Source organism: Desmodus rotundus, chromosome 2 (genome assembly GCF_022682495.2).
Source record: "Desmodus rotundus isolate HL8 chromosome 2, HLdesRot8A.1, whole genome shotgun sequence".
Taxonomy (NCBI): domain Eukaryota; kingdom Metazoa; phylum Chordata; class Mammalia; order Chiroptera; family Phyllostomidae; genus Desmodus; species Desmodus rotundus.
The window spans coordinates 178,901,427-178,916,512 of record NC_071388.1 but is presented as its reverse complement, the minus strand read 5'-3'; positions in this window follow the sequence as shown (position 1 = coordinate 178,916,512).

Sequence of the window (15,086 nt, the reverse complement as noted above, 5' to 3'; positions counted from 1 at the left end):
TCTGACTGAACAATACAACCACTTCTAATAAAGAAAAATGCCTCTGTCACTGCCCACACAATAGGACTTTTCATCTTCAAAGATCCTAGAATTCCATCTAAGGACAGAAATCAGACTAGAGCCAAAACAATCAGTTTCAAAACTAGGGTGACTATACTCATACATTGGAGTAATTTGAAATCTAATGCTAGACTAAAAAATATGATAGGAACCCAGCCAGTCTAGCTAACCTGAAAACAGCCACCCCAAAATCAAAGACCAGCTATGTCAATGTGGTCCCTTCGATCCTGGGAAGTCACTCCAGAACCTTGGGCTTAAGAAAAATCCAGTGAGAAAATTAAGATTTTTCCATACACAACCAGGAAATTACAGTTGCAGAAGTGAACGGTCATTCTGATAACTATTTATGTACCACATAATCTTCTATAAAGTATCCTGATCTCCAATTTACAAATAGTGAAATTAAAGATCAAAAATGTCAATTAGCTTGTTCAAAGTCTGAGCCACCAGGAAGTGATGGAACCAGGATTTGAGTCCCAGTCAGAGACTTAAAAGCTTTCTGTTTTCATGCTATGCAGGGCTGTCATAGAGTGCAAACCCAGTGACAGTCCTGAAAACGTCAGCTCTCTGGAAAACCGCTCCTTCAGAACTGGGACCACTCACATTAAGCACAATGAACTCTTCTCTTAACATCTGCATTACCTCTAAGCCACCACGATGGGAGTCTCAGGTTGATTTATCCGTCTGCGAGGAAACACATTTATCCTCTCATCAACATAGGGGAAGAAAGAATATTTTGATATTTAGAGCCAGTTTTCCTGATAAGTTCAAAGATGCCATGAACATGAGTAGGTATTTTCAATTGAGTCTCATTTATCTTTATTTTCAGTTATAAACCTCCTCAATACTCACTGTAATCACTTCAATTTGTAGTTCCTGAAAAAAAAGAATTTGCGAGGTAATTTGTAGTCTAAAGACCACAGTAGAGTAAACCACAAAGTCAGTAAAAGATAAGCCAAACTTAAATATACCCTCTTAAAATTCAAGGGTTTTTTCCCTTGAAATGTATTCTTAGTCTTTTAAGTAGGAAATTTCAGAACCTAACGTAAAAATCAACTAATTCTACTTCAAAGTTCAGGTAAATGTCACTCCATGACAATGGTCCTATAAAAATGAAAAGTACAAATGGTTTAAATCTCGATTATCCAGTTTAATCAACCTTCAAAATACTAATAAGTGATAAATACAAGAAATCACAGCCAATATTCTTCAGTTTTTGAAGGCTGTTGCTTCTTTCAGGTGTTGGGAAACTCTACCACCTACGGGAAAGGAAATGCCAGTGTCCATTATCACACCCCACACAGGGACCCTGAGGCTATGATATACCATCTGGGAACAGTCTGTGTGCACAGGACAAGTGTCTTTTTAAAACAGACAGTTCATGTTGACGTATTTTCTGTGTATTAACTTATTTTGACATGGATCCTGGAGTTGGGGGTTATGTTCCCCACGGATGCACAAACCACAGAGGCATTTAGGGAAGTACCGCTGGAATGGCACAATGAGGCCTCCAAAAACTTGTTTCTTGTCTTTCTCTACTTTATTTGACAACTTGGATCTCTTCCAGGTATGAAGTTATAAAAGAAACCTCTTCAGATCAACCTCCCTAAGTGTGACACTTGCAATGCAGGAGCTAATATGAGGTAGGTTTCTTCTCTCCCCCATCCCAGGTTCATACCCAAAATGTAATTCGTCCACATGTGCGGGAGTTTTTCCTCCAATTTCTGCCAAGACATGAGGTTTATTAATGCTTTTTGGTATCATAGGACCATTGGAAGAAAATATACAGTCATATTTCTTTCTCTAATGCACTTCTTAGGTCATAATGTATGACTCATGCTTATTTTGTTAACCTTATTAATATGCCTTTTTGTGTTCTACCTCAAATATATTGAAAGGAAGAAGCAGAGTGTAATATGTACTTAAATAAGCATAAAATCATAATGCATGTTCTAAATTAAAATTTAAGACGAGGATAAACAATTGTCTCTTTTGTAATCCCTTTTTAGTCCCCAGTAAGTTTTCAGGTGTACAGCTCTTTTATTAAGCATAATATAAGTTGATCTGCTCCACAAAATGTGGAGCTATTAAAAAAGTGAGTCCTTTCTTTAAAAAATATAATTCCATTTGATGCCAAATGCCTAGCAGAAGCTAGATTGCTAGCAGTTGCTCTGTCATTAACCCCTGTGAGAATCCCATAATTCCCACCATCACTGACTCATATAGGTCACCATGGATACAATAATCATTCTTGTATGCATGTATTTATGAACTAGTTGTTTCATTTCCACCAGACAGACTTCCAGAAGTAGAATTTTTGGATCTAAAGGTATACGTATTTTTAATTTTAATAGATAATGCTAGAAAGTTGCAAATAGCATATAAGTTTAAGAAGGCAAACTATTTTCATGCAGCAAATCAATCTAACCAATCCATCTAGAATAGTCAATTTGAAAATTTCACTCCTTCACAAACATTTATTGAATATTTACTATAGTAAATATTTCACAAACACTTGCTGCACATTAATCCTAAACATCAAGGGACTTGCAATTGAAGTTGCTATTTATATTTTTAAAAAAGAAAAAAATAGATAATGCTAGATAAATTTCCAAAAGAATCACGACACTTCACATTCCACCTTAACAGGTAGTATTGTAATTTCTGGTTATCTTGTAGGTATAAAACTATATTCCATTGTTATTTTAATTTTCACCTTCCAGATTACTAAGCATTCTTTCAAATATTTCTTGGACCTCTGGACTTGGTCTTCAGTAAATTGTCTATACACGTGTTTTGCCTCAGTTTCCATTGGATTGAATGCGTTTCTCAGTTTGTAAGAGTTCTGTGGTAAACACAAAGATGCCACACTTAGATCCTGCTTCAATAAAGAGATCACTCTCCAGCTGTGAGACATATGGTTGGTCCACTGACAGTCTTCAGTCATTTGATTACTCAAGGTCTACCTCAACATTTTTTGTTTAATTGGATTTATTGGGGTGACACTGGTTACCAAAATTATACAGGTTTCAGGTGCACAATTCTACTATACATCATCTGTACATAGTATTGTGTGTTTACCACCCAAGTCAAATTTTGAACCAAGGTCATGTTCTTTTGAGGGCAGCCCCTTGCCAGTGAATGAATTTGGCATTGGTAGCTGAAGGCAAGCTCTTCTCTGGGCCATCTCCAGCCAATGGGCCCTAGCCATTTCCACCATTACAGGGCTCCTCCAACAGGCAATTATTGCTCCAAAGCTTCCCCTTGGGCTGGCTGAGATTTTCTCAGGTCTGTGTGTAGGCTCCTGGGCAATTAATTCTGTTCCTCCCTTTTCCCTCTATATATGTTACTTCCCAACAAATCTTTGGCACCTCTAACTCCACATGCTTCTCAGAGTACCCAACTGGTATATGATATATATTATCCTTACTATGTCATATGTTTTAAGACTTTCCCCAAAACTATTATTTATTGGCTTTGTTTATGGTGTCTTTACTTTACGCATATTAATTTTCATATAGTGATCAAATATGTTTTTCTTTTCAGCACTGGTTAAGAAGCACTTTCTAACCCTTACATTGTAATCTTCTATGTTTTCTTGCAAGATTTTTATTGATCTTTTTTTAACATTTAAGTATTCTTTCTAAAATTTATTTTTTAATTTAGTCTGAATACATATATGTGTTTATATATACTAAATTGTACAAATGTTAAATAAAATTTTAAAAATAAGATGGTGGTGTACTTTTATTTTCTTCATTAAATAATTTATTCTTTTCTCACCATATTGATTTATCCTCTTGTTATATGTTGAATTCTCACATGTACTTCAACCTACTTCTGTTCTGATTCCTACTCAATACCATCTTAACTTGATTATAGTAACTCTGCGGTATGTTCATCCATACTCCTTCCATATTGCAGCAAGAGGGATTTACCTGCGGGTAAATTACAAATCTGACTCCCCACTATGAGGATTTATTGACTTCCCAGTGCCAGGCAGATAGGGTCTAAGCTCTTTGGCACACGTGGCCATGACTCCTATCGACATCCTAGCTTCATTTCTCTTCCTTCATGTTCCAGAATCATTAGACTACTTGAAGGCCACTGAATACCACATCCTGTTTCACACTGTCATATTGGGTTATATGAAATATCTTTCCCACCTCTCTTCACTGGATTAACCATTATTCTTTCTTCAAAAATCCGTTTAAACACGATCTTTTCCAGAAAGTTTTTCCAAATGTACAAGATAAAATTACCCCCATTCATATATTTTGTACCTACTAGAGTATATGGATATATCTCATTAAGTGTGTCTGTCTTCTGCTTTATAGATTGTAAAATTCAGATCTTATTCATTTTTGTACACTAGGAACTTAAGCCTACGATAACACAAAACAGGCATTCAATAAATTTTTCTTAAACTATTAAACTAGAGCAGTGGTCCTCTGGGGGTAAGACAGAAAACATTAGGTCTTATATTTATCTAAATTTAATAAGAAGTAAATTAGGTTTTGCTCATTTTTAATAAGCTGATTCCAGGGACACCATAACTTGGACCATGAAAGAGGTATTTTAAGGGAAGATTGGGAGTTCCAGAACATGGAGGGGTTGACAGCACTAACTTACTGCCTGATACATGAACCAGTTAAATACATTTTAAGATTATATTGTGTAATTTAAAATGAATGAAATGATACCAGCATGGTGCCAGAAGCAGACGGGAGGATCCCTAAGGCAGTGTGACAGTGTCACATCGCCCCAGTAGCCAGCCTAGTGCAAGTGAAGACAGCCACTGCCCCTGGGTAGAGACCAACAGAAGGAAGTCATTGCATAGAGTATGCATGAAGCTAGCGAAATGTTTGGATAAGAAAAAAACCCTCCTACCCTCTTCTGTTTCCTGACTGAAGGGGAAACCATAGGACACAGAGGCACGCGTACCTAAAGGTTAGCATGGCGGCAGGGGGAGGTGCAGACCTGCCAGGCTAGCCTGGGAAAAGGATGGGATTGGCTGGGAAGCTGGACCCCTCCAGAGCCCACAGAAGCTTATGCCAGGAGATTTACATGGAGGGAACAGAGAAACACACCCTCTCCCCTTCTTTTACTCACTCACACTCTCAGGACCAGCTTATGCCAAGGCCAAGTTGTACATGCTAGCCCGCACCCTAGGGTTTCGTGACCCCGTGGCTCACCTGCACAGACAGTCCAGGACTCCTTCTTTTCCTCTGGGACCTGCAGCAAGAATGCATGGGCCAGAGCACCTGCATCTGGTGGGCCCTGGAGGCTTTGGCAGCTGGTGGTACATGCCACATGGGCAGACTCTAGAAAGGGGCCTGAGGCCCAGCAGTAATGGGGAAATAAGCTGAGCTGCTTGGAGGACAACTCAGTGCCTGCCACAGTTTCCCAAAGGACAATATTTTTAAATGGGAGAAGAAACTCCTGCACAGACTTGGATTGGTTTGGCAGAGGGTGGCAGGGTTTTTCCTCTCCGTGTTCTGTAGGCCTGCATTGGTACCCAACCTTTTTGGCACCAGGGACCAGTTTCGTGGAAGACAATTTTTCCATGAAAGGCGGGGGGACAGGAGGCAGAGCTCAGGTGGTAATGAAAGTGAAGTTTTGGTCCCTCGCCCTAGCTCACCTCCTGCTATGCTGCCAGTTTTCCTAACAGGCCAAGGACCAGTATCAGTCTGTGGCCCGGTGGTTGGGGACCCCTGAGAGGGGATGGGCTCTGAGGCAGAAGCCTGCCATTTTTCCTGATTATGGAGTTTTTTAATAAAAGACCCCTTTCCTTTTTCACCAAATCTCTGCCTCCAGAATTTGCCTTTGGGTCGCGGGCAGCAGAACCCCATTTCTGTTTGGTAACACTAAACCAAAATGTATGGATGGCTTACATTACTCCTGGAAAACATATGAAGTAAAAATAATTCTAGTGGACGTTTCAAAAATTACAGGACTGATCCTTCCCCTATTCCCATACAAGGGTATCTCCAGCCATATTATGAGATGAAAACAATTGTGAACAAAAAAAGGGAGCCACAACTAAACTTGACCAGTTCAGGGGGAGGGTCACACAGAAGGCCTTACTAACCAGAGGCCAAAGTAACTACACAAGGTGGCCTGAATGTAAAAATTCCTAACTAAAAGCAGGTCATTGTGGGTAGTTACAACCTAAGCCTATAGCTTCCTTAACAAAGGTTAATCTTTACCTTTCAAATTGTCTGTCTTTATGCATCTAAAATAACATACCTCTGAAATGTCAGAGTAATCTTGTTTTGCAGACCCCTGGAACACACAATCCCTGGCACCAGAGCACAAAACCTCATTATTATCTTTTTGCCCACATACCATCTCTGTGTGTTGTAAATGTTAACTGTCCTGTATCCACCAATGAAAAAGAAGTATTTGTCTCTCTGATTTCATTTTTTTATCCAATCTCAGAGACCACCCCATTTTGCCTTCTCTCACCTCCCTAATCTACTACCAATGAATTTCATGTAACTATCCTTACATGACTTCCTTTGATTCTAATGTATAAAATAAGTTGCCAAACTGCCAATCTCTGGAGCAGTTTCTCAGTCCATTGAGATTTTGCTTCCCAGCAATTGTCATCAATTGACTTACACAAATTCTTATGACCTTTTTTTAAGTCTGGACATTCTTTTACCAACACACTATACTGACAAGAAGTCTACCACAAAAAAATTACTTTTTGATACGTGTATGTACACCCACTTCTGAAAATGACAGAAGGTCCTAAATGGATACAGTGTCTTAAGGTGTTAGATAATGGTAGTATGAAGCCATGACCATTAGCAAGATATTTTAAAGCCATGTTTGCTTCATCTTTTTAGAAGTTTTATGATGTGCACATTAGTGGCAACATATATATAACAGATAAATAGTAAATGAATAAACATGATGGGCATCCTCAAAAACCAGCAAGAGTATACAAAGTGTTGAGACCCCTGCTGAAGACAGAGGCCCTCAGAATCTCTTCCTGTTTTATTAGGTCAAGAAGGTGAAGAAAGTATTCATCAAACACACCGAGGATGAAGGAAGTTTCTTTACAATAAATTAAGTTACGAGGAAAGGATGGGAGGGGACTTAATGGTGAAAAGAAGAACTATGGCAAAAGAAGCATAAAGAAGAGTCTAGGAAAGTAAATAGGAACAAAACAAAAACCTCATGAAAAACATTTGGTCCATTCTACTAGGAATCAGCACAGTAGTCAAGGCATTGAAGCCATTAGAACAATTCAAATTTGTGAAGATATTTCCCAATGCATTCTCCTACACTGGACAGCCATTACCCTTGCCCATTTTCTCCAAGGGAAAAGGGAACAAGTTAAAGGAAAGCTTGCATTTTGAGTTCATGATCAAGCAAGCTGTACCCAAACTGAGTTAATAAATCCTATGGGCCAGAGTAACTAGTACCATAAGAAAGCCTAAATTAAACTGCGGTTTTTGTGTGACTGTATTTGTATTATAAACAAAATACTTAAATTTAACAACTTTTCACTATTCTTATGGGGAAACATCTCAGCAATAAAAAATAAATCAGTGAGTACCTACTGCATGTGGGTTTTGTGCTAGGACTTCTACAAGCATTATCTCCATCAATCCTCACAATAGCCTGAAGTAGTAGACACTGTCATCTTTATTTTGAGGATGGAGAACAGAGATCATACAGGCACACAACAGAGTCAGAATCCAAAGTCCCACCATCACCATCATGGCATCGATACATGACAATACTACCTCTCAAAACTTGACATTACCCAAGCTCATCCACAGGTGATGGTCAATGAACCTACTCCAGATATTTAATGATAGCTTTGAATTTTGGTTGCTTCTAAAATTTTTCAGTGCTTCAAGGAGACCCAACCTTTAACATATCCAAATATATAACTACAAATACAGATTTAAAATAAAGGAATTCTTCCTACTGAAAATAAGAGACTTCTCCCTTATTTTCTTTTTACAGAATTTCCTTCTCTGTTCTTTTCAAGTGCATGTAAATCTTCGTAATCACTAAATAAACCTCTTGCCAGTCTCACAATTCAGGAGCTTTCCTAAAGACCCATCTTTTTTAATGCACCTATTTGAAATGCAAACATAAAGGGAGATAGCTCCCCTTATCTTCTAGTTTCACCAAGAGGGTAAGAGCCTAACTTTGGTGATTGCCTTGCTCCAATCTGCAAAACTACCTCCTGTTATAAAGATTTGTGAAGTTTGTTTTTCCTCTAGATAAGGCCAGTGAGGTGCTAGCCCTAATTACTAGGTGAAGTTGGAATGAACTATGTGTAATGTCATGGGTTGTATCTGCTTGGATATATAAGAGATTCCTTTCTGTCTTTGCAATCACAGAGGATTGCCTCTGATGTATGTGAACAACAAGTTTCATGCTTTTCAGTAATAAAACTGTTTTCCACCTCTTTGTGGAAAGGTTTTCTGACTTGGGAGAAGTCGTTTGTTTGTTTTTTTAATTTCCCCAATGATAGTAACATGAACATTTTCTTGAGCTTGGAACCAACAGAGGACAAATTCATGGAAAGTGCTTTTGAGCCTGTGGTCACTAAACACAATGTGCACTCCGGACTTTGTGTCACAATTTTAGGTTACCAAATCTACGCTCCTGGTACTCATCCCACCTGCAGTCTCTGAGGTGCTCTAGGAAAAAAAGTTTGAATTTTTCCTGCAGTTGTTCTGTTTCTATTATGTTTTCCTTCAACCAAAAACAAGCAGTAGTAACCCGCTTAATCCCACTGTGGACGAAAAAAATCATTCGATGGTTATAAATTCACTTTAGTATATGCTATGGTATACCCAAATCCCCCTTCGGTACCTCCAGATGCTGAGAGCATGGGTGGTTCTCAGCTGAGTCCTGTCCAGAAACTGCCTTCAGTGGAAAAAAAACATCTTGTCCAAAGTAAGGTCTCCTCCCTGGGAGCAGCCTGCGTCCAATGACTGCAAATGGATAGATGGAGATGGTAGAGTATGGGTATGGGGTGGGGGGCGGAGGGGCCTGGTCTGCAGGGACAACTCTGAAAGTCATCTAGGATTGCTGAGAACTCTGTTGCAATATTCCTGCACTCCTCTCAGATGCTGTTTCCAAGCTCAGCGCCCCCCCCCCCCCCCGAAAACTCCTGGATGCTATTAACAAAAAAGTTAAGGCTATAATAAGAAATAAAAAGCATTTATTTGAGCAAAGGAGGAATTGCAATCCCAGGCACAGATTCAGGTAGCAATCTAAATTGTGCTCTGAAGGAACCAAAGAAAGTCAATATTTATAAAGGGCAAAATGATGACAACTATTAATCTTTAAGGTCCTTCGTGTAAATGAAGGATGTCAGCTAGGTCAGCTGAGATTGGTTAGGCTCGTTATGTAAAAGGAGAATGCCCATAGTCAAAATGGGTTGTTTCTTTCAAGGTGAAGAATGTAGAAGGTCTAGCCACCATGATGAGGAAGAAATAAATTCCACTCGATCTATGCAGCAATCACTGACCCAGGGTGTTTGCTGTTCATCTTTGAGCTGAGTTTAGCAGTAGGTCAGCAACTTAACAATAGCTGTGGAACGTGACACTGCCATAGGCCCCACTTCCTCTATGGCTTCTTGACTACACTTAAGTGACACTCTTAGCAATGCTTATTCCATTTTATTTTCTCCACTATCAATGCAAATCTCAGTCTGTTTCCTGAGAACCCAACTTGCAATAAGACAAAAATTTTTCCAAGTGTCAAGCAGTTACTGATATCTGAGAATGTGACAGTAAAACATAATGAACATAAATAAGCCAGTGTTTCCTGATACCATCTTACAGTACAGGAGCTATATTTAGGCAGGGCTGCCACTGGCCCCTTCAGCACCTTTTTATGAATTACAAAAAAGGCACTCCCATTGAACGGGTGGAGCCCTGTAGCTACATGGTTATGTGAGTTGAGCAGCAAGTCTACTCTCTCCTTTGGCAGACACCCTTATGCACTGATTAATCTACACAACAGTACAAAGATCATCATGTACCAAAGGAACAATTGTGCACTACTCAAAAACAATGTAGTTATGGGAGGAGAGTGGACAAGTAACAATTTAACAAATGTTTATACACAGGTGTTTGAAACGCAATAGGTAGAAGGACACTGGGAACTTGAAGTATTGCCAGGATGCCTAAGGGTACAGGAAATATGAATTGTCATAATAGTGGTTGTGAAAATACCTCATGCATCACCCTGACCCGTGTGGCTCAGTTGGTTGGGCATCGTCCCACAAAGCAAAATGTTGCCAGTTCGATTCCCAGGTCAGGGCACATGTCTGGGTTCCAGGTTCAGTCCCCGGTCTGGGCACATAAAGAAGCAACCTATCAATGTTTCTCTCTCACATTGATTTTTCTCCCCCTTTACTTTTCCCTCCCTCTCTCTCTCTAAAAATAAGTAATTAAAATCTTTAAGGAAAAAACATGCATTTGAAGGAAGCCAGAATATGTCACCCCAAAATATGCCTCTTTGACATATGTTGACGGCAATTAAGAAGCAGTAAAAGCTCAGAAGGCTATAAATCTCTTATTACTGAAGACTCTTATCAGCTCAGAGATGGGTACCAGAGGAACATGCAAATAAACCTTGTTAAACTAGCCCTTATCTTCCTAGTCCCTTCTTCACCTTTGACTGTCTCTATCTTAAACTGTTTGTCTTGACACTTTCTCACAACTTATTGAGTGGGGTATTTTTTGTTTGTTTTTTTGTCTAAAAGGTACAAAATCTTCCTGCTCTAGTCACCTCTTTGGTCTTCATTCACATACATTAAAAATTCAATAAAATTTACATGCTCTTTTCCTGTTAATCTGTCTTTGTCAGCTTAATTTTCAGACCCAGCCAGAGACCCTAAGAGGGAGGAGGAAAAAATGTTCCTCCCCTAAGATCAAATTTAAGAATAGAAAGAGGTTTTTAAAAAACAGCAAAGTTAGTGGTCAGGTAAGAACAGGTAAAGATAAAATAAAGGGACAAGCCAAAGCCAATACTGTAGGACTGGGTCTACACATGGACGGTAAGCTCTGGGTAATCACTCTTGCACCAAGTCCTGCTGTATGTGTCTTATTTCTGTATGCAGTAGTATTGCTTGCTCTTAAGGAAATATCTGAGAGTTGAGAACATTCAAAGGATTCTGCAGCTGGGATGTTCCAAACATACGGTCTTCCCCTAAAAAGCAACTGAAAACGTTGCTTTTTATCAAATCATACTTGCATGAATTAATGAAAAAAAGGTTTTCTGGCACTGATTGATTGTTCTTCACTCTCAGTCCAAAAAGAAAGGTAAAAAGCTGAGGGTGGGGTGACAATGATCTCTTTATTTAATCTCATCCTACGTTTATTGAGTTCCTACCTTTTGCTGCACTGTAGGTTCTATATTGTGTATTCTTGTGTCTAAGTAGTTGCTCAAAGTAAACAGCATAATCAAATAGGCCAATTAATTTTTTACAAGGCATCTTCCAATAAACCAGATTGTCCTATTCTTTACCATCTCCATAACATCCTAACGTGTATTTTGTTCCTTGTAGAGGAAAAGGAAATCTGAACTTAACTCGTTGTTTCCTTAAAGCAGATTTTTTTTTAAATCTTGTCCCTCACCTCTCCAATTTCAAATATTCAAACATCATGGAGGAGAAGAAAGCACCTAAATCCTCCAAAATACAACAATAGGTCAGTAGAACTGGAAACAAGAAAGAAGTAAAATGGACGCAGAGACGTTTTCCAAACATCGATCTTCTCGTGTTTTACCTACTAAGTTAAGTCACTCCCTGGTCTGGGCTATCTCTGTACCTGGCCACTCTTCTACAGGCACAGTTAGCACATTGGATACATAAACTTTCTATTAGCTCCTTCTCCCACTAGACCACAGGCTGCTGAAGAGCAAGAGCCAGGTCTTAATTATTGCCATATCCCCTAACTTTACAATGAAGGCTGGTCCACAGGAAGTATGCTAATGGTTACCTAGTTCTATAAGCTAGAGAACAAATCTAAAGGGTTATGAAGAAAAGGATGGCCTGGAATATATATTAAGAGTTGGAATCTGTAGCTAGAAAACTCAAGAGGCAGGAACAAGAGAACTGCCAGTAAGGGCAGGCAAGCAAGGAGGGCAGGCTTAAGTAAACCTCTGAACAATAACTATGCTCTGAACAGACTTTGTGAAGAAAACAGATGAGACACAATGGGATGCTGGCAGAAAACATAAGAAAATGGGATATTTAGGTTGGCTATTTGTTGTGTGTTGTACTGTTATATCTTCAGTATCTGAAACTTGAGACTTCCAAATGATCCTCATGATGCCTCTCCACCACCACCGGTGCCCAACAGTCCCAGTTCCTCTCTAGTTTTCCTCAACACTTTCCCAGTATTTTATTCTCATTGCTGCCACTACAGTAGTATCCTTCTAATTTAATTCTGTTTTCAGTCCCTGAAAAACTGTTTTCTGATCTGAGAATATTCTCCTAAATTTTAGCTCTCATTATGTTAACTTCCTAATTCAATAACCTTCAGAGGGCAAAGGTCTCCAGAATAAAAGTCCTTATTCTATAGTACAAATAGCATGGCAGAGTGCACTATGCATGGGTAATGGAGTCAAACACAACTAAGTTTTCAAAACTGCATCTACCACTTACTAGCAATGTGACTACGCAAGTCACTTTTACCACTCGAAGGTTTAGATTTCCAGGGAGAAAGAGGATGACAACTAAGAAGATTAAAAAAGAATGCGCCTAGCCCAATGCTGGCTACAGGACAAGGGCTCAATATCTTTCTTCCCAGCTTACCGCCCAGGCCAGCATTCCAGCTGTGATGGATGGCGCCCTCACCCAGCTCCGAACACTGCTTCCACGCTGACCTCGGTGCTCCCACAGACGTCGGAGCACAGTTCACATTATCCTATTCTGCTTGTATCTTATTTGTTATCAGCGACTTTAGATATAATTATTAGCTTGAGTAATTAGTCTGTCCTCCCCTTCTAGATTGAAAACACCTCCAGGACAGAGGTGACATCTTCTTCACTCTCTTATCTCCCGCAGTGTAGAGTTATGTACTGCACATAATAGGAACTCTACAAATGTTTACTAAATTGAGTTGTATAGTTTTACATAATTTATCTAAGCTTTAAAGGCAAAAACTACTTTTGGTGTAAGAATTAAAAGAGTTAGAAGCATAACAGACAATTACCATATTGTATATACAGTATATTCCCCTGGCACCCAACACAGGCATTGAAATAAAGTCGGTGTTTCCTAAATTTTCTTCATTAATTTGTGAACACCTTACTATTGTGAAAACAGTCTTCAAAAATAAGTCTTTTTAGTTTTAAAAAAAAGGACTGGTAAAAGAAAGGATAGTAATATCTATAAAATCCATCATTACTACTAGAAAAATGCCTAAAGAAGATCAACGGTATTGAACAGCAAAATTATTCTGCTCTAGAATGTGTTTTCATTTGAATCAGTTTGTACTCTATTTCTACAGGCACAAAAACTTGAAAAAATGAGCTTATATTGCGTGCAGAAATGTATAATGACATTCAGAGTGCTTTAACGGAACTGTATTCAATTAAAAGTTGTTTCCATTTTATTTTTGGTAAATAATATTAAGAGCTAATCTTTGAACAGATTAAAATATAGCCACACTGCTTTTCTTTTTACCTTTTATCTTGAAAGTAAAATAACCCAAAGTCAAACTTTTGCAATAGAGAGAACAAAAGTTACAGCTGATGTAGTTTTTCTTTTAACAATTATTGCTGCTGATTCTTTAAAAATATATGGCAAAATGGTTAAGATCATGAACTGTTGTCAGAGAGACCCCAGGTTAAATCTGTTACAGTTTTAGACCTTGATCAAATTACTTAACCAGCAAATCTTCATTTCCTCACCTGTAATATGAAGATAATGGGAGTATCTATTGGAAGGGTTGCTGTGAGAATAAAATGATTAAATATACTGAGTATAAGGTACTGTGCCTGACACAAAGTCAGGTCTTGATAAATGGTAGCTATAATAGCCACCATTATTACATAAATTTATTTAGCAATTATTTACAACTCGGTTATGTATTATAGTATGTATCACCGATATAACATATCCTCAGCTATGTTTTAGAAATCATTTTTACAACGCAGTCTTCTTTCAAAGGAGATCCCATGTACTGGCCACTCCAACCAAGACTGCCTGCCAGTCCTCACCCTGTCCAGTGCGTCGTGCTTCGTCGTGCCGAGGCTGTGCGGCGGGCCGGCGCGCTCAGCCGGGTCGGGCCCGCGGGAGCCGCGCGGGCGCTGGCCAGGGGCGGGCGCCGGACCCAGGCCGGGCTGAGCGGCGAGTCCAGGCGAAGCCGCCCGCGCCGCCCCGCCCCGCCCGCTCCGCCGGGTGAGTGACGGCGACAACAGGTGCAGCGCGGTGTCTGAGCTTCTCCCCAGCTCCGGAGTTTGGCTCGTCCGGCCCTGGGGGTCAGAGTTTGCCTATGGGAACTGCCCTCCTCGCCTTGCACCAGCCTTACGACGTCGCCCCTCAACCGGCTCTTGCACCTTAGTAAAGCCTGAGGTCACCTCTCTCGAAACCCACGGAGTCCTGAGGCCGACTTTTCTCCAAAGGGGAGAAGAGGGAAAGGTTTCCGGTGCATGGAGTTTTACATAACCGTTCGCTCTCTCCTTCCCGGCCGTCCGAAAGCAGGCGAGAGCGGCCCCAGAACCGAGTCCTCGATTCGCACAGCCCACGCCCACTCCGACTCGCCGCACGCTCTGGCCCTGAGACGGCCCAGTGGGCGACGACTGGCCACCGCCAAACCGGCCCGCCCGCGCCCCACCCCGGCTTACCGCGCCCGCCCGCCTGCAGGCTGCGACGTCGTTCGCCGCCCCTCCCCTCCACCTCCACCTCCCAACCCCGCCCCGGGTGGCAGGTTCAGGCCCCGGGTCCGAGCCTGTGCCCCTGCAGCTGCCACTGCCGCCGCCAGAGGGAGTCTCCGTCGGGAAACGTGGTGCTGCCGCCTTGGTGCGAAGGT